Here is a 26,605-nt window from a genome sequence, read left to right on the forward strand (position 1 = left end):
GGCCAGTGTCCTTCTGGAAAAGGAGGAGGGGATCTTAACCTCCTAAAGTAACAGACTCACAGACTGCAAACAAATGCTAGCTCTCTGACAGGCAGCTGACCCAGAAGTGGGGCAGTAGGGCAGTGAGGGGCAGCACCAAGACTGTTGGTGGTCTCTGGTTTTTCCCGCCTCTCCCACCACACACACACGCACACACACACTCATCCCACCCTCTTCCCAGCCCTTTTTTCCTGCCCTTAGAATAAACAAAACTCTTTCATTCTGGAGCCTGGGAGATTCCGTAATGGGTTGAGCCCCTTAACAGTCTATTTTAATAAAACTCAGCTCCCTGGCTGTATGGAGACCATAAAACATGTAGGTTCCAGCAATAACATGTTTAGTAGCCCTGCTTGATAAAGTGGAAATGTTTGCATGTTTCAAATTATGAGCAATTTAAAGTAGGAAGCTAGCAAGCCAGCTCTTGGGTTATGAAGCTTGACATTGTTCAGCCTTAAGAGAACACATACTTCAAAGTCTCCTGGTCTGAAATATGTCCCGTATGCTGCTCAGCAAGAACCAGCTGGGATCAGCCTGCAGCTAGCCAGGAGTGAGGGGTCCACAGTGTGATGCTGTTTGGCTGGCAGTGCGTCAACCCTTCAGCTCATTTGCAGGGTGTATGTTCAGGAAGATGTTACTGCCCTGCTTGTCTTAACATCCTCCCCGACAAGACAAACATGCTCCGCAGGTCCCATGGCCTGGGCTGATTTTGGAGGCAGTGATTTCAGCATCACCAAAGGGTTCAAAGCAATGCGGGATATGACAGAGATCTGAGCTTCAGCAAGTAGGCAAACCGTATCCGTGGTTTAAATGGGCTTTTTCTGAATTCCTCTTTTTAAAGTTTATATTAGTCTTCATGTACTATCTCATTTGAACAAATGATTATTGCAAAGTTCACTCTGCTGCAGTCACATTGGCCTTCTTTCTGCTGCTCAAACTAGCCAGGCTTGTGCCCACTTCAGAGAATCCAATCAACGCTTCTGGAATGCTCTTCTCCCAAGGTTTAGTAAGGTTGGCTACTTCTTCGCATTTAGTTTTCAGCTTGAAAGTTACCTCCTTGGAGAGACCTTTTCTGATCATCCCAGGCCAACTCCTTTATTCTCTCATGTCCCCTTGACTTTCTCATTTGGGGTACTTACCACAATCTTGAAATTATTTTGTTTATTCATTTGCTCATTTATTGCCCATCTCCCCCAACAATATGTCAGCCCCATGAGAATTAGGGACTGTAGAGCTCTTGTTCCCCACTGGGTAGCACAGAGTCAGTGCTCAATAAGTGCCCGTTAAATGGACGGATGGACAGATGGATGCACAGTTGGATGGACGGATGGAGGGATGGATGGAGGATGGTAGAGGGAAGGATGGATGGATGGACAGATGGAGGGATGGTGGAGGGATGGATGGAAGGATGGATGGAGGGATGGATGGACAGATGGATGGAGGGATGGATGGATGGATAGATGGACAAATGGAGGGATGGTGGAGGGATGGATAGAAGGGTGGATGAACGGATGGAGGGATGGTGGAGGGATGGATAGATGGAAGGACGGATAACCGTAGTGGGTTGAATAGTGACTCCTCCCCCCAATTCATGTCCTCCCAGAACCTTAGAATGTGGTCTTAATTGGAAATAGGGCTTTGCAGATGAAATGAGCTAAGATGTGATCACACTGGTTTAGGATGGGCCCAATCCAATGACTAATGTCCTTGTAAGATGAAGACGCAGACATGCAGAGATCCATGAGAAGGAAAACTGTGAAAGCGGAGGCAGAGATGGGAGTGATGCAGCTCTCAGCCAGGATTCTCCAAGGATTGCCCCGCATCACCAGCAGCTGGGATCAGGAAGGAGTCTTCTCTTGAGCCTTCAGAAGGCACAACCCTGCCGACATCTTGATTTTGGATCTCTGGCCTCTAGAACTGTGAAAGAATAGATTTCTGTTATTTGAAGCCACCCAGTTTGAGGCAATTTGTCAGGCCTGCCCTAGGAAAGAAATACAATGACTTATAAGGATGCTCCAAACTCCAAGCCTTGAGGATTCCGAGTCCTCGGAGGATAAGACATCAAGGCAAGGCGAGCTGGTTTGGAAGAGTTAGTCATAGCGTGGTGACCCCAATGCTGGCTCCTTGCTGCACCAGGAAGGCCTGTGGCTTATGGGGTCACTTGAAGGAAGAGGAGATGCCAGCCACAAAAGTGACCCCACCTGCCCCTCTCCCAACCTCAAGCTCCCTTCCTCAGCTTATTTTCCCGAGGTTCAAGATGGGAGATACAATTTCTATACCTTTTAAAAAAATCCCATAATTGCACCAACGCTGGGTCCCCCATCCCCAAGCAGCGCTCCTGGGGAACAAAGAACCCCCTGTTCTGGCGAGACGGCCTGGCCAGGCCCAGCCACCATGTGGAATGCGGCCCTGACTGGCTGGCGGAATTCTTCAGCTGATAACAGCCCCCCTCACTGTCGTTGCTGGGAGGGGGCATGTGCACTGGGGACCGGAGACCTCCCTGCAGTCGCTCCGTCCCCACCCCTCCAGGGAAGCCAACCCCATCTTCCGAGGGTCTCCTCTTACCCTCAAAAACACCAGTTGTGTTCTAATCGGCTGGGGGCGGCCACGCTACCCTCCTTTCCCTGCGTGTCATTTAACAGCTGAACGTGGCCATCTAAAACCAAAGATGCCTCCAGAAGGGCCTTGGGACAGAACAGACGAATGTGGATGTGGGAGCTCTCCTCCCAGGGCCCCTGCAGTTGCTATGGTTTTTAATAAACAAGATTGCTGGGCCCCAAAGCAAATCCTGAGCCTCAGCCATCCACGCCTCTAGATTCAGGACAGTATTGCCCAGGGCCACCAACTACTGTGCCCAGGCTGGGTCTGCCCACTTCCAGGGAGCATCGGACACACACAGCGCAGTGTGAACAGCTTTTCTCTGGAGCTGGGTGGAATGACAGCCCTGGGGAGGCCTCCTGAGGGATCAGTTTCCAGGATGGGAAGCTCGGGGTCCTGGATGAAGGCACCTGCACGTACCCCAGTTATGAAAGATTAGGCAGTTGTGCATTGGCTGGATTTGGATCTGCGGTGGCAGAATATTTCTACTGTCAGTTCAACAAAAAGTGTGATGATCACGGTGAAGCTTAACAAAGAAAATGCTATCGGGCAATTAGTAAGCCCAAGTCAGCAGAACTGATGTGAAATTTATCATGTTGGGAATAGCACATTCATCTGCGTGTGACAAATGTCGGTGTGTGCCTGCCATGCCTGGGAAGCTCAGGAAGTCAACTTTTGCTGTTTCTGCCCCTCCTTCCACCCCCACCAAAAGTTACAGCTCAGACCCTCTTCTCTTCTGCCCTGGGATCTTGGAGGCAAGGAGTGCTGGAAACACACAATTGTATTTTGTACAGAAGAGGTAAGAGGTCGAGGCTCTGAGCTGGGGATGTGCAACATATCATTAGGGAGGAAGTGGGGGAAAGCAGGATAGAAAAGCAACAGTTTTGTTTAAAACCCAGAGAGAAGGACTTCAAGGAGGTGCTTTGGAACCTACAGGCCAGAGGCCAATGTCCCCAGAAGGATGCAGCCTGGGCATTGCCTGTAGGGCCTAGAAGGTGTGTGTGTGCGGGGGTGGGGGGTGTGGGGAGAAGGCTGCCTGCTCAGCCAGGTGCAGCCTATTATGAATTAACACTCACCTCCTGGGCCTGGGGGTTACAGACCTGCTGAGCAGGAGGGCTGCTGCAGGCTTCACCCTCTCCTCGGCTTGGAATCCAGTTGTCATCTGGGTGGGCTGCCCAACCTGAGTGGGGTGTCAGACCCCAGATGGCTCTGGAAAAGTATAAAGGATTGGAGGCATTATTAGAGTCACTGCTTTCCCTCTGATTTCTTTTTTTTATGAACCCACCTTTATAAACTCACATGTGTTTGCTTTGGAAGAGCAATTCTGGGGGGTGGGGCACAAAGACATGACCTTCCAGCAACCCCCTTTCTTCCCAGCTAGAGTCTCTGAGCCATCGCAATGAGTAAGGATGCGAATAAAAACATTTTTTGGAGTTTAAGTCTTTGCTCTAGCTTGGAAAGCCATTGGGACCGCTGCAAGGGCCTAAACATGAGTGGATACTATCTAAGATTCCTGGCTCAGCCAGGCCACCCACTTTACTTGCTATCTTGATCTTAGCTTCTACCTCTGTCCTCAAACTCCCCTGCCCCATGCCCACAGAGTTCCTATTGACTTCCTCTCAGCCTTGCTCCTTCCATTCCTCAAACTTTAGCATTCTTGATGGTCTAGGTTCTGAGAGCAGGAGGGTGGGAAAGAGTCAGTGGGGAGAGTTCATTTATTGAGCACCAAGCAGTGCCAGAAACTGTGTGAGCTCTGATTTGCTTCAGAGAATAAAGCACAGTTTCTACTCCCAATAAACCTCCTGTCTGCAATAAGTGAGCAGCTAGTGATAACTTAAAAGCAATGACTGAGTGGGTGGGAGGATGGCATTGAACCACAAGCTGAGAGAGCTAATAGGACTAGGGTAAAGCAGAGAATGCTTCCTGGAGGAGGTGGCCCCAAATGGAAACCCTAAGAGCAAGTAGAGTTATTGGGTGTTTTTCAATTGGATTTCTTCAGGAAGACCTGAAGAAACAGAGCTCAAACTTGAAGCTCAAGCCTTAGGAAGCTCAATGAAGTTTCAAGGAAGAGGGGTGGTAATGTGATAATACTTGGATCCTGAACAGTCTGTATTTGGAAAACATTAAGATGTTCAGTGCACTTTAGGTCTTGGGTCACCACACAAAACCATTGGAGTATCCCATCTGGGCAGGATCATACTGGCTATAGCCGAACAGATGCAGGGAGAGATGAGGCAGGGGTCTAAGGAGTTTAGGTCTGGTGGATTAAAGACAGCAGCAAATTCTTTTCCATTCCTCCCTTGGAGAGGCAGAGTCTATTTCCCATCCTCTTGAATTTGGGTTGTCCCTGTGATTGGATTTGACCAGTGGGAAGCAGACGAACTATCTGATTTTTGAGTTCAGACCTTGAGAGGACATTTACTGCTCTCTCTCTCATGGAGCCAAGTTGCCACACTGCAAGAAGCCTAAGACAAATGGAAAGACCATGCAGTGGAAAGTCAAGACATTCTGCTCGGCAGCCCCACTGGATCCCCAGCCTACAGCCAGTGCCAACTGCCAGCATATGAGGGAGACATCAAGGTTGTTCCAGCAGAGCTGACTTCCCAGATGACTCCAGCTCCAGTCAACAGCCCCTTGAGCAGAAAAACCACCCAACCAAGCCAGTCAATGCATAGAATCCCAAGAGATGATACGTGGTTGTTGTTTTAAGGCACTAAATTTGAGATGGTAGATAACTGAAATACCAGACACAGGCTCAGTCCTCTGAAGTCGAAGCAAAAGTCAATCACTCATGCTGACCAAGCTCCTCACATCAACTTTACCATCAACAACTTCAGGAGTTCGAGATTTCATGTTTCTGACAGTCCTCTCCCCCCAGTTCTGCCTTCAATTTGCCAGTGTTGATGGGATGTGTTGTTCAAAGCATTCTGGGGGGTACAGAAGAAATAGGGAAAGAGCCCCATCCTTCAGGGGGTTCACTCTATACGTGAAAAGACAAATGTACCATCCAACTTGTGCAAGCCAGGAATTTAGATGTTATCCTTGATCCTTCCCTCTCCCTCCCCATCGGACACTAACAACTAACCTTTATTCCATGACTTTAAGGTGCTAGACACCCTTCCAAGAGTTATACATGAGATCTTTCTTTATTCCTCATAACAACCCTAAGAGGAACATACTATTTTCCTTCCCACTTCACAGGTGAGGACAGAGAGGCATAAAGTGAGACTGCTTGCACAGGTCACAAAGTTAGTCTGTGATAGAGCTAGGATTTGAACCAAGCCTGCCCTCCGAATCGGAGACGTTTGGATGCAAATTCTGATTCTATACTGTGTAATCTCAAATGACTTCACTTCCTTGAATGTCCTTCCTTCTCTGTAAAATGAGGTCATATTGACCTGTCCAGATTGCTGCAAATGAAGCCACATGTGCTCCTTTCCAGATACATAGCTGTGCTGGTTTGGATGTATTATGTCCTCCAAAACACCATGTTCTTCAATGCAGTCTTGTGGGGGCAGACATATTAGTGTTGATTAGGTTAGACTCTTTGGATTAGGTTGTTTCCATGGAGACATGACCCACCCAACTGTGAGTAATACCTTTGATTAGATTATTTCCATGGAGGTGTGGCCCCACCCATTCAGCGTGGGACTTGATTAGTTTACTGGAGCCCTATAAAAGCTCACAAACAGAAGGACATCAGAGCAGCTGCAGCTTAGAGAGAGATTTTGGAGAACGCCATTTTGAAACGCAACCTAGGAGCAAACAGATGCCAGCCATGTGCCTTCTGAGCTAACAGAGGTTTTCCAGAGCCATTGGTGTTCTCCAGTGAAGGTACCCTACTGTTGATGCCTTTGTTTGGACATTTGCATGGCCATAAAGCTATAACTTTGTAACCAAATAAACCCCCTTTATAAAAGCCAATCCATTTCTGGTATTTCGCATAAAGGCAGCATGAGCAAACTGGAACAATAGCCATAGCTCAAAACATGCTGGTGTCTTTTCCCTTCTCCCCACAGGAGACAATATACACCACAGAATTTCTGAACTTAAGGAGTGGATAAGTCATGGTGGTAGGTTGCCTCAAATTGAAAACGCTGTATATTAGGCAGTGGCCCCTACTGGGGAAGTTTTGTACTGCAGCCAGGCTCTATAACCATTGTAAATATGTAACTCTAGGGCAGAGGTCAGCAAACCTTTTCTTTAAAGGGACAAATAGTAAATATATTAGTCTCTGCAGGCTACTCTGTCACAATTACTCAAGTCTGCAGTTGTAATGTGAAAGCAGCCATAGATGATCTGGAAATGAGTGAGAATGCTTGTGTTCCAATAAAACTGTATTTACAAAATCAGGTTGTGGGCCAAATTTGTCTTGTGGGCCATAATTTGCTGATCCCTGCTCTGGGGTAAGAGTGTAGAGATTCTTCTGACTGGTGGGAAAGGCCAGGCATGGAAGAAGATCCTATAGGTTAGAAATTGCTTAGAGTGTAAGATGAGGGAGGGGTGAGAGCTTTTGTAAGCATTGAAAAGTTCTGCCAAGTTTTCCTACATTCCTGCTACTTGCTATACAGCATGTCATGAGCCTGGTTTGGCATCAAGTTTTCAATTCTGATGTTTGCAGTTTTGAAAGTGGTTTGTAGGAATATAATGATCCATTTTACAAAAAAAAAAAAAATTTATGATCAGCTTTGTGCTGTTATGTCTAATCCAGAAAACGATGAGCCTCCAGCGTCTTTGGGGTCTAACCCTCTTTAGCAGAGTTCCTGGAGAACAGTGATCCTTGGAAATGCACGGGCCAAAAAAGAATTCCATGGTTAAAATATGTTTGGGCAAAAGAAATTATATATTCCAATATGTTCTTAGAGATTCCTAATGGATAGAAATATATTCAAAGGCTTGAGAACTCCCACAGTAACAAAACCTGTTAATCTTGGTTAACACCAAGTTTTATAAACTCACTTGACCACAAAAACTATTAATAGCTCATAGGTTACAAACATAGGGTCTGGATCCAATAAAATGAGAATAATAATACCTATCTCATGGGACTGATGTGAAGTACACGTGTGACGAAGCCTGCAGAGTGCTCTGTACCCAGCCTGCTACATAAGACGCCCATGCTAAATGCTGGCAATGAGAACTGGCAATGCACCTGGGAAACACAGGTAAAGAGTACAGAGGAAGGTATTGATAAATCCATCACTCATATTAATTTTCAAAGAATGCATTTAATACTATTCCATATCTTATGGCATAACAAATACCATAACAGATCTTTAAGAAATTGGTAGACATTTCAGCCCATTCTCTTGAAGTAGATCTGCACACAGCTGGTGGTAGAGCTGGAGAGATCCTTGGGATTTTTAGCCTGGTGTGGGCAGGTGGCGGTCTGGGGCAGCCTGGAAACCGGCGGAATGGAAACCGGCAGGGAGGGGATGTGGACACCGGTGGTCCCATTCTCCTCGGAGCAGGACCCCTTCACGGCCCTCCCACAAAGGCCAGAGGCCCCAGATATCGACGCATGCCTTTAAGCCCTTGGATACTTCAAAGAGAGAAGATTAGGTGTGAGTCTCAGAACCTGTTCCCCAGAGAGAACCATTTGTCCACAAGTTGATATTATTGATGCTAGTGGAAGCTGAGAAGACCGTGTAATTTATGTAATAAAAGTCGGGCTGTGTTTGCCGGGCTCCTGAGTACTTGTGCTTCTTTCCACGCATTCTCAGGGGCTGGGACGGCCTCCTACGATCCACTCAAATGTTTGATCAGCTATGCGTCCTCTCCAGGACATCTCCAGAGTTTTTCTTCTTAAATTCTTTGTTTCCTTCAGAATTCATTATAAGCGGCATAATTGCATCTGTTTTTCTTCCCTGATCGAGCACATTTCTTGCAAATGGTGATTTTCCATGTGGATGCCAGGAGGAGGGTGGGCAGATATCCTAGGCACCGGTGGCCTGGCCGCTCCATTTCAGAGCCACATCACCCCGAATCCCACTTGCTGTTGTCCCTCTCCAACTTGTGCCTGCTCTGGGACATGGACAGATCCCCACAAATCTGAGGCAGGGAGTGTCTGCGTCAGCGCAAAGTTCAGTTTCAGTAAACGATGACATCCTCGTAGAGAATGGAGGCTCCTCAGGGAAAACATGCTACCAAATGGGGTGTTTCCAAGAAAAGTTATTAGGGTACCTTGTTCCCAAGCCTTGACCTTTTACCTATATATGACTGCTCTAATTTCTTGCTTAGAAACAAACATTTGATTAGACCTTTGTTTCCCAACTCTAGTGAAAATTAAAAAAATAAAAAAAAAATTACAGTTGATAGCAAATTATCAACTGTAAAGGGAAGAATTTAAAAACAGAGATGGCACAAGAGAATTAATTCATTTACTTATTCATTCATTCCTTCATTTCACTAATATATATATCGTGTTTTTTCCTGTGCCAGAGAGTACCATGGGTGTTGTAATTATAGTGGTAAATGCTAATAGCTAATATTTGTTGAGTACTTATTACGTGGTAAGCATTATCTCATTTAGTCCCAGCAGACAGGAATGAGACTTATCTGATTTTATGATTTTACAGAGGAGGAAATTGAGGCATAGGGAAGCTCAACAATTGCCCATGGTCATGTGGCCCAGAAAGCAGCAGACGTTGGGTTTCAACCCTGGCAGTCTAACACTGAAGCCCTCGAGTTTGGTGACACGACCATATTGCCGCTTGAGGAAAGCAAGGGCCTTGGGTTCATGGAGTTTGCATTCTAGTGGGGAAGAGAGTTGATTGACAATAAAGACAAATGTAAACATATAAATAAGCAAAAAAATTTCAAATAGCAGTAAAATCTCCAGAGAACATAAAACAGAGTGATATAAGAAACATTGATGAGGAGGAAGTAACTGGGAAGGTCCTCCTTCCCCGACTTAGCGATTGTGAAGGCAGGACTGATTCTCCTTGGAGCTAGCTGTCACATCTGAAGGCAGGAGGCTGGGGACAAGAGGATTCTCCATGGCTCTCTCAGTCTACGGTTATTTGGTTGCACTCATCACCACTTACAACCAGCATTCTTCCTCTGTGTTCCAGCACATGGGAGTCTCCGACACAGATAGAGCCAGACCATTAGATACAAGCTGAGTTAGATGATACCTAAAAGAAATGTCACCTTTGTCCTTAAGTAAATAATCCCACAGATTATTATTATCTGAGGACACACAGATATGACAGTATACAAATGTCCAAAGATTGGAAAATGCTAAATCAGTGGTTCTCAACTGGGGGCAATTTTGCTCCCCAAGAGATATTTGGCAATATGTAGACACATCTCTGGTTGTCACAACTGGGAGAGGGATGCTAAAGGCATCTAGTGAGTAGAGGCCAGCAGTGCTGCTAAACAGCGTACAATGTGCAGGCACGCCCCCCACCACAAAGGATTATCTGGCCCAAAATGGCAGTAGTGCTGAGGTTTAGGAGCCCCACAAAAAATGATATCTATGGACAAAGACTCACCACCCTCATTTTCTGGAGACATCCTTTACTCCCAGAATCTTTCTGAATTTTTATGGAGACAAGAACATTCAACAACCTTCTATTAATGCCTTCAGTTAATAATCCAACTCAAAAAAGCAGGGCCAGGAAGGTGCCCACATTCAAAATGGCCCAATACATCCATCAGAGAAAGTGGGGGACTCGCTTAGAGATACGTGGTGAAAGAGACAATGCCTAAATCCATACTTGTGTAAAACTGATAATATAAAACATATCTCCATTAGGGTCTTCTTTAATTAAAATGATGCTTTCTCTCATCCGGGCCAGGAAGAAGAAAATTTGTGTTTCCAGCTCGGGCTGCTGTCTCATCTGCTGGACCTGCTTATAAACGAAGCCAAGTTTCATTAAAAATTATTGGTCTCATAACTTTTCTTTTTTGTTTTTGTTTTTTTTTTTTTTTACTTTAAAGAGCCCCATATGGAACGAATAGCATGATAGGATTATAGCTGCACAAAGCCATTAGGCATTTTGACCCACTTTGTAAATACAGATCTAATTTTTCCTTCTTAAGTAGTAAGTCAATATCCCAGCAAGTAAACCCAAACTCAGAAAGTTGGACTGAAGAAATGGAAAACCATTCTGGGCAACCGAACTCTGTCTCCAAGGGAACCTCTGCTTCTTCTTCTAGGGTGCATCAACTGCCAGCTCTTGCCTGATTAAGAAATGCTCTGGTAGGACCAGAGCATCTGCAAAAGTGTAAAATACGACCACAGCCCTTCCAGGAGTATTTGAACAAAACCAACCTTATGATAGGGTATATTTCATTGACTTGAAGGAAACACTGCATTATCTGGGAAAACGGCACAGATGTTGCCTAATAAACATTTCAGTGCATGCATTGTATTAACCTCATGAAACATTTATGCAAATCTCGCATTAACAAAAGGTCAAGGAACCATTAAATGTTATGAAGCACACGACGGGACAACTTTTGTTTTTTTCTTTGTTTTTGTTTTGTTTTGTTTTTTACCTCGGTATTTGGTATTTTATGGGTGGATTTGTAATTCTTGGGGTTTCTATTTAGGAGGACATAAGGGCATTACAGATTTTCATCTCTTCTGTTTTCAGTTCTGTTATCATTCCTTCCAGCTGATTTCACATTTTATAATGCTAATAGTGGGTGTATGGTTTTGAGTTTCTCTCCTGTCAGCTGGTCAGTAGGGCTGAGGGATATATTTAATAGAATCTGACAGCTGATGGAACTGGCCTCATTGAAAGAGGATTTGATATGTGGAGTGAATGTGGCGATCCTGAATTCGCCATAATAATGGCCATTATTATCCTGCCTCTTGCAGCCAATATAACTCTTTCTCTTGTACACACCAGTACATGTGTATAAAAGACATGACTTATGGATGACTTCTTCCGTATACTGATCTGAGGGCCGTTTAGATAGCACGTCAAAACAGATTAGCCGTCTTACCCTGCCACAAAATTAAGGGAAAGAACCTTGTACAACTTTGCCAAACAAATGCACATGTGCCTGTCAACAAAGTGAGAATGGACGGGACAAAGTTTGTCCCCGTGGGGTTGTGGGAGCTGGGGCACTGAGAAAAGCCACAGACTTGTCCAGCTGCTGTGCTCTGGTTGGTACCTTGAGGGGCCCTGGTCAAGGTAATGGGGAGCTGAGGCAGGCAGGGGATGGGGTGTCGAAGGCATCAGGCCGGAATCCACCGATGGGAAGCTGGCACCAAGCTTCAGCTTTTATGGCACCCCAGGGATGTCAGGGACGGCTTTAGGCTTACCCCCACCTTACTGAACTGACATCTCAGTCAAAATCAGCACATAAACCTGGCTGCTGGTGCTTGAGACACAGCGACTTTCTTTGCTTAGAGCTGCCTGCCTGCTTGGTGCTCAAGTGAGCAAACATTTATTGAGGGCTTGCTACCTGCCACACTTTACCTGTATTAACCCCTTTTCATTTTTCTATGAACCCTAGGACATAGATCTTATTATTATCTCCATTTTACATATGGGGAAACAGAGGCACAGGTAAGCTAAGTAGCTGGTCCAAACCCCAGCCTGTTAAATGGTGGAGCCAAGATTGAACCTCAGGCAGTTAGAGCCCATACCTGTAAAGGTGACACTCTTTGGTTGTTTGTTCCCCTGACAATGAAAATGAGAATGCATGAGCGTGTGTTTGTGTGTGCTCACGCGTGGATGTGTGCATGTATGAAAAAGCCTAGGCACAAATGTCCCCCTAAAAATCGTCTGGCCACCCCTGTGGCTGCAGCCAAACCCGCATTAACACCAAGGAGCAACTATGTTTCTTCCTCTGAGCCTCCCCCCTCACAGGAGGGCTACAGAGACAGCGGGGCCCCTGGGAGTGCACTCAGCATGGGTCCGGGCATGGGGTAGGGGTGGGCATGCAAGCCTTCCCTCCTTCATATCCAACTCAGCACCCCACACCCCTCCTGCCCCTCAGCCATCCTTTCCCAGAGGTTCAATCCCAGCCATTCGACACTGTTCCACCAGGCTACCACTGAAGAAACAGTATTGGAAACAATTGATTCTACAGTCCTCAAAATTCTACTATTTGTCCACTGTCATCTTCTGGCCAAAAGGAAAATGGCCATGGAGCAGCAAGCAGATGTGCCAGCAGTACATGAGGAAAGCAGACCAGATGTTAGGAGGTGTACTCATAGCTGTCTGCGTTTAAATTACATAGCACTGGCACTTTTCAGGTCAGAAGCATAAAACCTACTATTGATCCTGAGCAATGCATCCAATTTTGAATGTCTGTTGAAGCCCCAGGCATTTCAATGCCACCTAATCAATACTTCTTTTCATTCTTTCTTTCTCTTTTTGTAGCAAATGTATGGGTCTGTTTACCCATCCTGCAGGCACCCAACCTTTCATTCTTCTGCAGGTAGGACACACAGCTTGCTGGGGACCCCCTCCCAGAACCTCCATCTGCAGGGCTGTGACTTGTGAATAGTGTTCACCTGGAAGCCACTCCTTTAGAGCACCGATGGTTTCCCAGGAATAGTCACCAAGTGTGTGTGTGTGTGTGAGAGAGAGAGAGAGAAAGAGAGAGAGAGAGAGAGGAAGGGTCAGGGGGAAATGTGAGGTCAGACTTCGCTTAGTATAGACCCTGAAGTAAGATATTTGTTGGAATCTTGAAACTTAGAGGGGAAAAGGGGCCTTGGGGTTTACCTGGGAAAATGTCCTGTTGCATTTTGCAGCTGGAGAAACTGTGGTAAGCAGCCCGAGGTTCCATATGTGCTGGGTTGTTAAGCACCACAGGGAAAATGAGTTAGACAAGGTGGAATCTTTGGTTTCCATTAGGGAAAGGTTTAAGGTCTTCATGGTGACCCTGGTGGTTTTGCTGCTGTGACCCTGAGGATCTTCTCGTAAGCAGGTTTGCCAAGCAGGCTGGTAGGCTCGAGGACTCCAAGGCTGTTCTGCTGCACAAAGGCCCGATGGCTGTGGAGCTGGCAGTGGGATTCAAGAACAGCATCTTCCATGGCCGCTGCCCACATTTGGCCTTGAAGGATGAGGAGAGTGGAGAAGAGAACATGGTAAGAGGTGAAGGGGTGGGGAGCAGAAGTGCAAGGGCACTGCGCAAAGTCATAGAAGCAAGAGCAGCACGGTGCATTGAGGAAATTACAGGTGGTTCACAACAGCAGCCGGATGCGGGGCGTGAGGGGCAGCTGGGGAGACTGCAAAGGGTGCAGCTGCTTTGGAAAACAGTCTGACAAATCCTCAAGAGGTTAAATATTGGGTTAACCTATTCCATCCTAGGCATATACCCAAGAGAAATGAAAATGAAAGCCCATGCAATGTAGACAAATGTTCACAGCAGATTATTCATAGTAGTCAAAAAAGTAGAAACAATCCAAATGTCCATCCACTGATGAACATATAACAAATGGGGTTTATCCATATAAGAGAAGATTATTCAGTCATCAAAAGGAATGAAGTATTGATATATGCTACAGCATAGAGGAACTTTGAAAACATTATATGCTAAGTGAAAGATGACAATAACAAAAGACCATATATTGTATGGTTCCATTTATAGAAAATGTCCAGATAGGCAAATCTATATTAAGTAGATTGGTGGTTTCCTGGGGCTGGGGACTGGGGAAATTGGGGAATGACTGTTAATAGTTATGGGGTTTCTTTTGGAGGTGATGAAAATATTCTAAAATTGATTGTGGTGATGGTTCCACAACTTGGTGAATATACTGAAACCACTGAATTTTGTACTTTAAATGGTTGAACTGTATGGTGTGTGAACTATATCTCAATAAAGTTACTGTATAAAGAAGTTTAGTGGGAAACCATGGGGAAGACCCAAGCTCCAGGCTACTGAATTGCACTGGGGAGACTGAGGCCAGAGCTGACACTGCCCGTTTACCACCCAGAAGTTTCAGGGGCCACAACATGAACCTGAGAAGGAAGGAAGCTTAGCAGAAAGCAGAACCAAGAAGCTGGTTTCTCAAGGACTTTGTATTGTGAATCCAGTTTACTTGAAAACAGAACCATCCCTTGATTTTCAGATTCCTGAAGCAATAAATTCTTTTCCCCACTTAACCCAGTCTGAGTTGGATTTTGTGTAATAGAAAGACCCCAGACCCGATAGCAAGCAGAGAAAAGGAACTCTTAAGTAGAAGTCCAAACTTCCTGCTACAACTAGCTCCAGGGTGAACTCTCTCACCCTGTCCTTTTCTAACTCTTTCTTCCTTCAGTTTCTGGATCTTTGAGTCAGCAAAGAAAAACTCCACTGAATTTAAACCCTTTCTTCTCCCAGCATCCTGGTATGGATGATTCAGACAGGAACCCACACAATCTCCAATACAACGCCTAGTGACGGAGACAAAGAAAAATCACAGGGCAGAGGAGAAGTTAGAACTGTTCAAAAAAGGGACCACAGGTGGCTTCCAATGAAGTTACTGCAAGAAGCAAGAGAAAATTTTCCAAGATTGCTAATTCAAGATGTCAGAAAGAATCAAGAAGAAACTGTGATTTTTATTTCCAGATAACAATCTGAGTTTATCTTTGCCGGTTTTTAATTCCCCTTTCTCTCTTTTCAAAAAGAAAAGAAAAAAGAAAAAGAATCTCTTATAGTGGAAAAAGAATCTCTTATAGTGAAAAAAAAAAAAAAAAACCAGGCATGGATGAACTATAAACTTGGATCTTTTTAAAAGATAGGATGGAGAAGGAAGGTGGTTGAGTGACAGAATCAGGTGCAGCCTGACGCAGGCACAGGGATGCCCAATCAGAAATGGAAGGGATTCCCAAGCAGTTTGAAAAACTCCCAGACTTGGAGCACTGTGATATTTATTAAGGTGGACCACAGAGCTGTTGGTATAGGACAAATTCAAGGACTTTGGGAATTGTCCCACTGCCCCACACAAGAAACAGCCTCAGCACCAGCAAGCTGCCTCCACATGCCACAAAAAGAATGTGAAGCCAAGAACAGGTACTGCGGAGAGGACTCAGAAGGAGAGCAGGGTGCCAGCTAGAGAAGGTATTTGACATCCTCATTTAGGGCCATTACTATAGTCACAGCTGAAAGAAACGCTGGAGGCAGCGGTAGACTCCCTTGTCATATGACAACAAATGGCACTCTCACCTGAAATTTTCCAGCAGCAGAGGCTGAAGGTGAGAGGGACTGGCAGAGGTATAAAACAGTGGGGTGAGCAGGTCTCAGTCCTAAAGATGACTTCAGATGCTGCTGCCCTGTCACCTGCTCTCAAATCTGGTGTAAAGAAATTACCAGTGAACTTTGAATTTCTGTGTTTTATATTTACCTTACCGGGGGCTTAGTTCTTGCTCATCACAGCCAACTGAACCCCTAAACTAGAAAAACAAAAAATGTGGAATAGACAGACAAGTTCTTTTTCCTTGTGGGAATAAAATATTTCAATAAGAATTCCAATCTCAATTTCTAATCTCAGTTTACCCTCTGCAAGAAGGTACAATGAAAGATAATTTAAGAGACAGATGAAAAGCTTCTGTGATTTAAGAAATGGGACTAGTTCTGAAAAATCAAGATAAATATTCCACCATGCTGTAAAATTATACCAAAAAAAAAAAAAAGGAAAAAAAAATGATCTCTGATATGGGTATTCCCTATAAGATTAGAGATGACTTTGCTTCTTTTAATGGAAAACTTTGAAATCCTTTTCCAATGAAAAACATAATCATGGAAATTTGCTACTGCCAGTTAGGCAATAGAGAGCAGATTTAATAGAGCAGATAAAAAGAATCTGTGCATTAAAAATTGAGCTCAAGGAACTCTCCCAGAAATCAATGAAAAGGAGAGAAGAAATAGAGATAATGAGAAAAAAAGTGAGGAAAAGAGAAAGGAAAAGAAAGGAAGCTAGATGCTAAGGATCAAATATCTATGGAAGAGAAATACCAAATGGTGACAACAGAACAAACAGACAAGAAAACAGTAATTAAAGGTATGATGGAAAATTCCCGAGTTGACTTGTGCCACTAGCGTCTAAAGGCAGACTTTGTCCCTGTTTTTGTAAACAAAGTTTTATTGGAACACAGCCCCTCCTTTTGCATTTTGTCTATGGCAGCTTTCATACTAAAACAGCACAACTGTACTTGTGACGGAGATTATATGGCCCTTTAATAAGAGAAGGTTTGTCGACACATGCGAAGTTTCTTTGAGACAAACTTGGGTTAAAAATGGAATTTCAAGGATAAATTTTAAATCCTATGTAAATTCTGTAAATTTATATGGGATTTTTAAATCCTACATAAATCCTATATAAATCTTCTGTGGGGACAATCTCAAGTTACAGTACCTACTGAAGAAGGAAGGCAGAAATTCCATTAGGCATTGCATGTCTTAGTAAACTCTAGGCTAAAATGTATCAAAATCTAAGGACATACAAAGGAATGAGATTGGGAAGTAATAATTGTACGTGCAGCCATCTGCCATTCCTATATGTGGGCAATCTTATGTGAAAGGATTTGGAACATATGCCATGGCTATTACTTTCTAAAAAAAAAAAAAAGATCAAAGAAATACTCCAGGTGGCTGAAAAATGAAGCAAAATAAATAATTCAGAGACGAGGAAAAGCAGAATAAAGGAAACATTGCCGAGCAGAGAACCAAAAAACTTAAAGTTAATTTCCCAATAATTGCAGTTAACACGATTATGAAACAATGCAAGTGTCAAAAAATAATTCTGGAAAGAGATGACACACAATGTATAAATATATTAATTATAATATTCTTATTCTAGAAGCCAGATGGGGCTGGAAAAGGAATGATGATGATAATATGGGTAATTATAGCTTCCATTTTTAGAAGTTACTATCTATTAAGCACAAAAATAATGCTGATATAAATATTGTTTTTCATAAATCTTTGTACACATCTCTAATATTAATTCCTTAACATAAATTCTTAGAAGTTGAAATGCTGGGTCTGAACATTTTTACATCTTTCAGCACAATGGAAGTTTGAACTCTCACCAGAAATATGTAAGTATTCATTTCTCTGCACCCTTGCCAATGCGGGTTATCATTCTGCAGTAATAATAGTTAAAACAAGGTGTTAGGGGTTCATAAGTTCGAAAATTTTTGTACAAATTAGAGCAAATTGAAGGTTCTTTGCTATGATACTATAACCCTCACTCATTATGCTCTGATATACTTCTCAAATAGGAGAGACCTCTGCTCTTTATCCAGATTATTTTTGTTTATGTTATAAATACTAAGTGGCATGATTTATGGCAAATCAATGACAACTTTTTTGTATATAAACGTCTTTATATGGAGACAGTATATATCACCAACAATTGGGAGCTGGTTATACAATTTACTGCATGTCCCTAAGATGGACATGTTTCTCTGTTTCTATCAAAAGTCATATTCAGAAAGGGCATTCATGGTACAAGAAACTTCTCACAATATAACTCTGAGTGAAAAAATAATTTATAACATATGATCCTAATTCTAAGGTTAAAAATATATATTATATACAAAATAAGAAGGATACATACAAGATACACCAAAAGGTTTATTTTCTTCTTTATGCTTTTCTCTAATTTCCAGGTTTTCTACTTGAATATTTTAATATGTAGGAAAAATGTTTAATATGTAGGTAAGCTAGATGTTGAGGGAAATGTTTATGTTTCCCCAGCACCTAAGACACCATCTGGCTTACAATAGATATTTCGTCAATGTTTGTTGAATGAATGAATGAGTGGATGGATGAATGAATGAATGAATGAAAGTTTGTATGTTTCCCCAGGCAGAAGAGCCTGTCTTGGAGCATTCTCTGCTCTTTGGTTTCTCCAGGCCTGAGATCTCCATGTCTACGTGTTTTCTGCTGCCAACCGCTCGGTGGCCTTGCCCCTCTGGTCTCCCTGCTTTGACCTCCTCCCGTGCTCCCCGGTGGCATCTCCCCAGGTTTCCTGGTGCACCTGCTGTTCCTGGGCCCCACCTCTCTCTAGCTGGGTCCCACTCACTTTGCCTTGGCTTTGCTGGCTCCTCTTCCTTCCGGGGTAGAAAGCCCCCTTGGGGAAACTTCCTGGCTCAGGGCCTGACCCCTTGGGGAATTGATCCAGGCAGCCAGCAATGCTGATGCTACCGGGTTAAGACCTGGGCTACACTCTGCCCCATTTCCCAGGTGGTTGGTTTCCTGGAGGGGAGCTTTAATTTATATAAATCACAAATTGGTTCATACTCCAAATTGTCCCTTAGGAGCAGAGCTAATATCCAGCCCATAAACACCAGTGTGATGTAGCGGCTGGCTCCATTCTGATTTGTCCGTGAGTGGCTGTGCTTTCCAGCACTTAAACATTTTTAAAATCACCCCTGCTTACATGGGAGTCTGAGTGAGGAAGATACAGTTGGACAGTTTTCTCTGCCTGAATGAGACCTAGCAGGTCAGTATAACACAATTTTCCCTATCAAAAATAACTGAGATTACATAACCATAACGTCTCCCCAGAGCAAATATGCATTGGAGAGGCAGTGAAACATACATAATTATAGATGTAAAACACTAAAAATAGGCTCTGTGCCCCACACAGGCAGCGGGAGCGTGGCACTCGGCTGCAGCACTGCCACGTATGGCAATATTAATAGGAGCCGTGGCGCCATCCCAGGTGGCCGAAAGCAGTGATGCCGAGCCATTACCGAAATGAAAAGGCAGATTTTAAAATGTTTGTGTGCAAGGAAGGTTGCTGCTTGTTTGAGCCTGTCAGAGCCTATTCCAGCTGACTGTGGTTTTCTCCCAGTGGACAGGAAATAAGAAGTAATCAAACAATAATGATTATTGTATTATTATATTATTATTATAATTAATCAGTATGAATAATCATCATCGTCACAACAAAAATGACAATAGCAGCTAGTGCTTAAAATTGCCTGCTGTATTTTTCAAAGGCCTTTCACATCTGCTAGTCTATGTATTCACATGTATAGTCTATAATGTAACCAGTCTCTTTTGAGAACAGTTTCAGGCAGCCTGTGCTAGGTAATAAACTTCCTTCCAAAGCCTGATGACTTAAAACAACAACATGTATTATTTTTCACAATTCTGTAAGTTGGTTGGTGGTTCTTCTACTCATTTCACCTGGTCCCAGTTGCGATACCTGGAGTGATATTCAGCTGCAAAGGTCAGTGGGGCAGGAAGGCTCTGCTGAGATGACTCTCTGACATGGCTTGGCTCTCATCTTCTAAGGAGGCTAGTCAAGCTTCCCTACCTGGAAGTCCCAGAGCAGCATTGCAAGAGATCCAGGCTGGAAGCAGCATTGCCTCCAAAATCACATGACATCACTTCCGCTGTTTCCTATTGGTCAAAGCCAGTCACTAAGGTCAGCCCAGATTCAAAAGGTGGGAAAACCGACTCAACCTCTTGATGGGAGGAGTGGAAAGATTTTGTGGCCATATTTAATTTATCACAAAGGTGCTGTGCTAAATATTTACTTGCACCACTTCATTTAAATCTCACAAGAACCATGAAAAGAAAGGATTGTTCCTCACACTATAAATGCAGAAACTGAGACACAGAGAGGTTAAGCAACTTTCCCAAAGCCACACAGCTAGAGAGTCCATGCGTACTTAAGACTTTTTTACATCAAAGCCCATTTTCTTCTACCAGGGAGCAGCATTCTCTCTTAAACTTATTGAATTTGATTTCCACCCTTCATCTTGGAAGCTAATGAAAGGAATAAGAGAACCTTTTAGAAAATCTCCAGGCAGCTTCTGGGTAGCTCTCCCTTTCATGATGTGTTTTCCACCCAATCCCAACTGGCCTGTCATTCTGCGCCTCTGGAGGCCCATTGCAGATCCATACACAGGAAGGGGAGAGAGACACACTCCAGCCAGCAAACCCTCTGTGGGTTGCAACCCTGAACCTGCCTGTAGAATGGGGAGCAAGGATGCAGTGCTCTTGCACACTGCTTTCTGTATACCAGGCACCAGACTGTGACAAATATTAACTTAGCTAATTTTGATAGCACCACTGTGAGGTAGGCAGTATTTTTATCTCTATTTTGCAGATGGGGAAACTGAGGCAGGTCAGTTAGTGGCAGAGCCGGGATATGAAATCCAGGCCATCTGCCTCCAGAGTTTATAATGTCGCTTAACCTTGCCGTTCGGCCTCTCCAGCCAAAGTGGGGTCTCAGGCAAAGAAAGGGTGAAGCACTTGGCCAAGATTACCCCGACTCTGATTCCAATTTTATGATTTCCAGCAGCCCATCAGCCCAGCATCCCAGTCACCCACGCCTGGAAGGAGCACCAGAGTGATTCAAAGGGAGGGGGACGATGGCCCTGGACAGTTGGATGCGTTTCTGCAGGTCTCTCAGGAACATGGTGGCAGAGCTACCTCAGAGCTTTGAGGAGAAAAAAAAGGAAGATATTTAAGCCCCCAGGGACACTCCTAGGCTTGAGGAATTCCGGGCCAGTGTGGATGTGGCTGCATCCTTTGGAGGTAAGGGAGGAAGAAATAGTTTTAAAACAATAGAACCGCATCTGTTCTCCCCAGAGCTGGCCGAAAAGTCTGGCCACTTTTCCTCCTGGATGGACACAGGTCATGAAACGCAATTCTAACATGGGCATTGGGGGTCCACAGTGACACTGGAGAAGCTGCCGAGGACTGAAGTGGGGGGCTCTGCTCCTCAAATTACCCACATTTGGACAAATCCTTTTCCCCGCACCACCAAAACCACACACTGCTGAGCGCTGCTTTGAAAAACAACTTCCAACAAGTCACAAATCACGGAGATCTGAACTCGCCAGACCAACAAATTAGAGGGTGATTCGCTTCTGGTTTCCCGTAAAGAGTGAGCTGCTCAAATGCCCAACTGTGTCGGTTTACAGATGCACGTGCTGCCCATCAGCCAACGGACTGGGTGGCTGGCGAGATGGAGGAAGACATCTTTCCAGAAATGACTGACAGTCGCTTTGGGACAAATGCACCAAAACTGCAGGGGACTCCCCTGGTTGAGAAGTGGAAAGTGGGGGGAAAGTCAGATATGTTGATGACACCGTTACCAATTATAAAGCACTTTAACATCATCTGTTTATTTAATTCTGCAAAGTACATGTTATCTTAATTTTTTAAAAACCTAGCATTCATTACGCCAGGCACCATGGTAAGTACTCTCTCTATATATACTATTTCATCATTTAATCTTCAAACCAAATCTATGAGGTAGATCCTATTGTTTTCTCATTTTTTAGATGATGAAAGCTGAGCTGGACAGGAGGCAATGCTACTTGCCCAAGATCACACCCAGTAAAGGGCAGAGCTGGGATTTGAACCTGCCTTGCCTAATTCCAGCATCCCTTCTCTTCATCATAATCTCCAACCACCTCCCTGGATATAAATAGCTGAGATTCCATAAATAGATACAATAATTTACAGAATATGTAGGTCTGCATATACAGTTAAAGCATGATTTTCTATTTTGTAGAAATAAATATATCATTAAGATCCAGTGAAATGTACATAATTTTAGACTAAAAGACTGAGGATGTAATCCTTCGAGCAGCCTGGGGGGTGGCAGGAAGGGCAGGAACTGCTCTTAGTCCCGAGTTGCAGATGCTGCAGGCAAGACCCAGCGATGCTCGGTGATGGGTCCCAGGCCACCCAGCCAAGCAAGGACCCTGCCTACATTTTCTGAGCCAGGGGTTGTGTTTTCCCCTAAAGCAGGCAAACTCTTGTAAAATCTGAAAGGAAAGAGAAACTTATTCTGATGAGCAGATCCACACCCTCAGATGGGGTGAGGGGCTCTGGGTTTCTGGAGTTTTCCCAGAGGACAGAGGCCATGAATGTAATAATGATCATCTCTATGAACTGGTAAGACTCCCAGTGCCCGGGGTTTACACACACCTTGCTGTTTAATCCTCACAAGAACTGCCTTGTTATGAATACCACTTGGTAGAGGGGGAAACTGAGGCTCAGAGTGGTTAATTAACTGTTCCAGAGCCAACAAGGCAAGAAAGCCCCAGGGCTGGGATGTAAAACTCAGGTCTGCCTCTTCATCCCCCAAGCCCTAGGGCTCTCCTGCAGCAGAGGACTGACCCTGGCATTGTAAAGGGTTGAGGCTCCACTGTGGTCTCCCAGCTTCTAGGGCTCCCCCTTGGCAGGGCTACCGAGCTCCCTCCCTCTCCAGTTACCTTCCTCCTCCGGCCCCACCCACCCATGACTTCCTGGGCACCTCTTGATTCCTTTTCAGAACCTCAGTCAATGTCCAGAAAGGATTTTTTTCATTCATTCATTCACTCATTCATTCATTCATTGCCAAATATTTATTGAGGTTCTACTATGTTCCAGCCATGAAATGAACAAGACAGATGCTGGCCCCGCTTGCCCCTTGAATTCTAGGAAGGGGCTGCAGGAGGCAGACATGAACCTAATGGAAGTGTTATTTCAGGTGGTGATACATAATAAAAGCCACAAGGGAAAATAAAGCAAGGGAAGGGAATAGAAACAGCTGGAGGAGGGGTGGCTACTTTAGGCAGGGGGGTCAGGGAGGTCTGCTCGGAGGAGGTGACATAAGAGCAGAGGTAGCTTTGGGAAAAACAGCATGGAGAAGGCAGAGGGAAGTTCACATATAAAGCCCTGAGGTGAGGCTGAGCTTGGTGGGCTTGAAGACTGAAAAGGGAGAAGGTCCGTGTGGCTGGAGTGGCCCCAGGGAGAGGAGAAGAGGCAAGTCAGACTGAAGAGGTGGCCAGAGAACCACGTGGTCGGCCGTGTGAGGACTTTATCTGTGATGATGGTGAGACAGATGGCCCCTGGAGGGTTTAGAGGAAGGGTTTGGGTTTTGGTGGGGAGGAGGCAGTGCTGGGGCAATGGGAGCCACCAGTTACTGTGAATTAACCAGCCGTGTGCTTCTCAAGGACTCTGAGTAAAGTCTAGCTGGCCCAGTCACCACAGGTGACCCCATAGATGGATTCCTCCCCCCTCCGATGACCCATCAGCTTTGAAGAAAAAAGACTGAAAAATCAAGAAAACCGAATAAAATTCCAGACACAGTTTGTTATTCCAACCTGGCTTTGGAGACCCTCTCAACATGGCACTTCCCCCTGAAAACCATGGCCGTTCGAGGCTGTTTCCCCAGCTGGTGGGAGCAGTGGAGGAGCCTGCAGGCCCTGCTGGTTTGGGAAGCCCAGACGACAGACGATGGAGGCTGCAGGGGTGACGGGTGGAAAAGGGGAAGGGCACAGGCAGCAAAGAGCTGGCCAAGCATCTGGAAATCACTTGGAGGGAGCTGAAGTCACTGCAGGGTCCTGACTCACCTCTCACTTTTGACACAGAGCCGGGCTGTCTCAACCAGTATCCTCCGGGACACCATCCCATGCCAACTGTCCAGCATTGCCGTAACCCTGGTCCTCAGATGGAGCCGGCGCAGTTGGAAGTCTTAGCCCTACGAGTCTGGGATGAGGGAACCGAGCATCAAAGCCGTCAAGTAAGTGGGGAGCTGGAAAGATGCAGCTCAAACTTCAAGTTGGCTCTCCCGCTCAGCTGTGTGAATTCAATGGATTATTTAGCCTCTCTGAGCCTCCGTTTCCTCATCTATAAAAAGAGTGTAATGATGCCCACCCATTGGGTTGCTGTGGAGTTTAAGTAGGAAAATAAACATGAAGCGCTTTAGCCAGGCCTAGGCTCACCAAACACTTAACAAGCGGTAGCATCAAATGTGAAAATAGCATCGTTGCTGCTGTGGTTGTCCCAGGGGCACGGAGCTAGGACGGACATTTGTCCTTCTTGTTCTGAATCCACAGCAGAGGAGCCGAGGCCCCCACAGGCCTCCAGGGCTGACCTGGCGGCAGGTGCACTGGCCGGCTGGACCGGGAGATGCCACGTGTCTCAGAGAAATGGGTGACAAGATTCTTTCCCACCCAACCTGGCTTGGCGTGTGCTGGGATAGAAAGGAAGGAGGGAGGGAGGAAGAAGAGGCTTGGGGAGGAAGGCCCCTCCTCCACCTGGGCTCTCTGGGGGTGGCAGACTGTCTTGCCCCAGACGGCCACACATATGCCTCCTACGTGGTCTTGCCACTGCCCCATCAAGCAGTGGACTCTGTCCCTTCCCTTGGTTCCTAAGGGGGTCTCTGTGGTCGCCGTGACCGATGGAGTCTGACCTGGTCACAGAAGGCAACTGGCCTCCTTCCGGCCCGCTCTCGGGGACACTCACTTCAGGAGCCCACTCTCTGAGGCCGCAGGGGAAGCCCCGTGGGCCCTGCCTGGCGAACTTTGACCACAGACACATGGGTTGAGAAGCCCTCCAGACAGCTCCAGCCACCTCCTGACTGCAGCTGCTGGGAGGTCCCAGGCAAGAAGTATCTAGACAACCCCCAGAGTCATGAAAGAAAATAATAATAAATAGTCATTGTTTTATCTACTATGCAGCCGTAGACAACTGGACCCCCGAGGAAAAGGGGGAGGGGGGTCGACTCACCACTGGCCTCGGCTCTCTCTGCTGTGCCCTCCCAGGCCTGCGTGTGGGATGGTGGCCCCCCGTTTGCTGTGGTGTCTCCAGAGCCTACCGCAAGCTGTGGCCCAGAAGCCTCACCCCCAAATTGTTGGCAGAATAACTGTATCCATTGCTTTACATGATTCTGAAGAAACACAAACCACTGTCCTGCTGGTTTGCTTTTTAAGAGTTGGAGAAAACAATGTGGGGGAGGCCTGGGGTGGAGCTTGGCCCACCTGCACCCTCCTTCCAGGGCTGGCTGGGGCCGGCAGGTGCTGGCCGTGCTCTCTCCACAGGACTCCCGGGTCCACCGACCTAAAGCTCTCGGAGGTGAAAGAGCCAAGATGGGTCTCAGGGGCCAAAGAAGGTGTCCTCTGGGCTCCTGGAGAAGGACCCTGAGATAGATGGCTTCATTCACTCGTCTATCCACTCACCACTGAGCACCCATCACATCCAGACGCTCCTCTAGGCCCCACCTTCCTTTCTAGAGATGGGCAATAAAGCAGCTAAATCATTCTCTCCAGCGCGGCCAGGGCTGACTTTCTCCGTTTCCCACCAAGTTGTGAAGCCACGGGGACCCCTGTCAGCTCTGAGGGCCTGAGCCCCCGCTGCTCTGCCCCGAGGCCTGATCCCCTGGGTGCTCCCGCCCAGCCCTCAGCGGGGCCACAGGGAGCACCAGACTGCAGGGACCTGGGCGGGAGTCCTCGCTCGGCCACCTGGGCGGATGACCCGGCCACTCCACACTTGGGTTGCTCACCCACCTCGGGGCACAGTGAACCCAGCCCTGCTTACCTCGCCAGAGTGCTCTGATGGCCAAGTGGAAGCGTGGTGGTAAAAAATATTTCACGCAGCCTAAAATGTCCTACTGATAGACGAAACGAGAATTCTCAAGATGAGCTCTGGCCAGAGAGGCGGAACCCTTTCAGCTCAGCTTTCCAGTCCCGAGCAGGCAACGGAGCCAGGTCCACCTTCCCGGGAGGCAGTAGCTGCACCAACGTGGTGAAGGGCAGGCCTTGCCTGCGCCCACCCAGGAGCTCTGCCCGGTGGAGAGAAACATCCCGGCCTTCCCCAGCCTTGCCCACCTCAGCTCCCCCAAACCCTCTTGGCAGAGGCAACTCCAGATTCCGCCACTTTGCCACAGCCGGGGAGGCCAATGGGGCCAGATTGACATTTCATTTCATCAAGGCCTCATTTTCCATTTCAGTCATTAAATAGAATTTTGCTTTAAAATGATTAATAAGTTTGAATCCATAAAGCAAGTTATAGATTAACAATCGTGAGCCCCATAGGTAAGAACAAAAGCAACTTCACGATTGCCTTTCATTCATCAAAGCTCTAATAAGAATGCCACTCCTTACTTACGCGCCTTTGCCTTCCAGCTTGGAACAATAGGCCACTTCCTAGGACTCTGTGTGACCTAACAACAACCCAAAAAATGAATATGTCCACCTGCAAGGAAAAATATTACTCTGGATTTACTGTGGCCCACTGAGCCATGAAAAGGAAATCTTAGAAACGTTCCTCTGGAGCAGCC

At 45.9% G+C, this 26,605-nt stretch overlaps 1 long non-coding RNA gene across 4 annotated transcripts; it reads right to left on the reverse strand.

The window, feature by feature from the left end:
- Nucleotides 1-1,472: 1,472 nt before the first annotated feature.
- On the reverse strand, nucleotides 1,473-26,605 carry LOC119518923. Of its 4 annotated transcripts, XR_005213882.1 has the most exons (7): nucleotides 25,864-26,605; nucleotides 25,308-25,466; nucleotides 25,057-25,216; nucleotides 23,898-24,123; nucleotides 13,326-13,656; nucleotides 3,711-3,843; nucleotides 1,473-1,953 (listed from the first exon to the last, which is right to left on the reverse strand). It is a non-coding gene; the product is annotated as an uncharacterized LOC119518923 (long non-coding RNA). The 4 variants fall into 4 exon arrangements; XR_005213880.1 differs by having other exon boundaries at nucleotides 25,308-26,605; XR_005213881.1 differs by lacking the exons at nucleotides 25,057-25,216; nucleotides 25,308-25,466; nucleotides 25,864-26,605 and having other exon boundaries at nucleotides 3,735-3,843; nucleotides 23,898-24,731.

The sequence above is a fragment of the Choloepus didactylus genome, chromosome 22 (genome assembly GCF_015220235.1).
Source record: "Choloepus didactylus isolate mChoDid1 chromosome 22, mChoDid1.pri, whole genome shotgun sequence".
In the NCBI taxonomy this organism is placed as follows: Eukaryota; Metazoa; Chordata; class Mammalia; order Pilosa; family Megalonychidae; genus Choloepus; species Choloepus didactylus.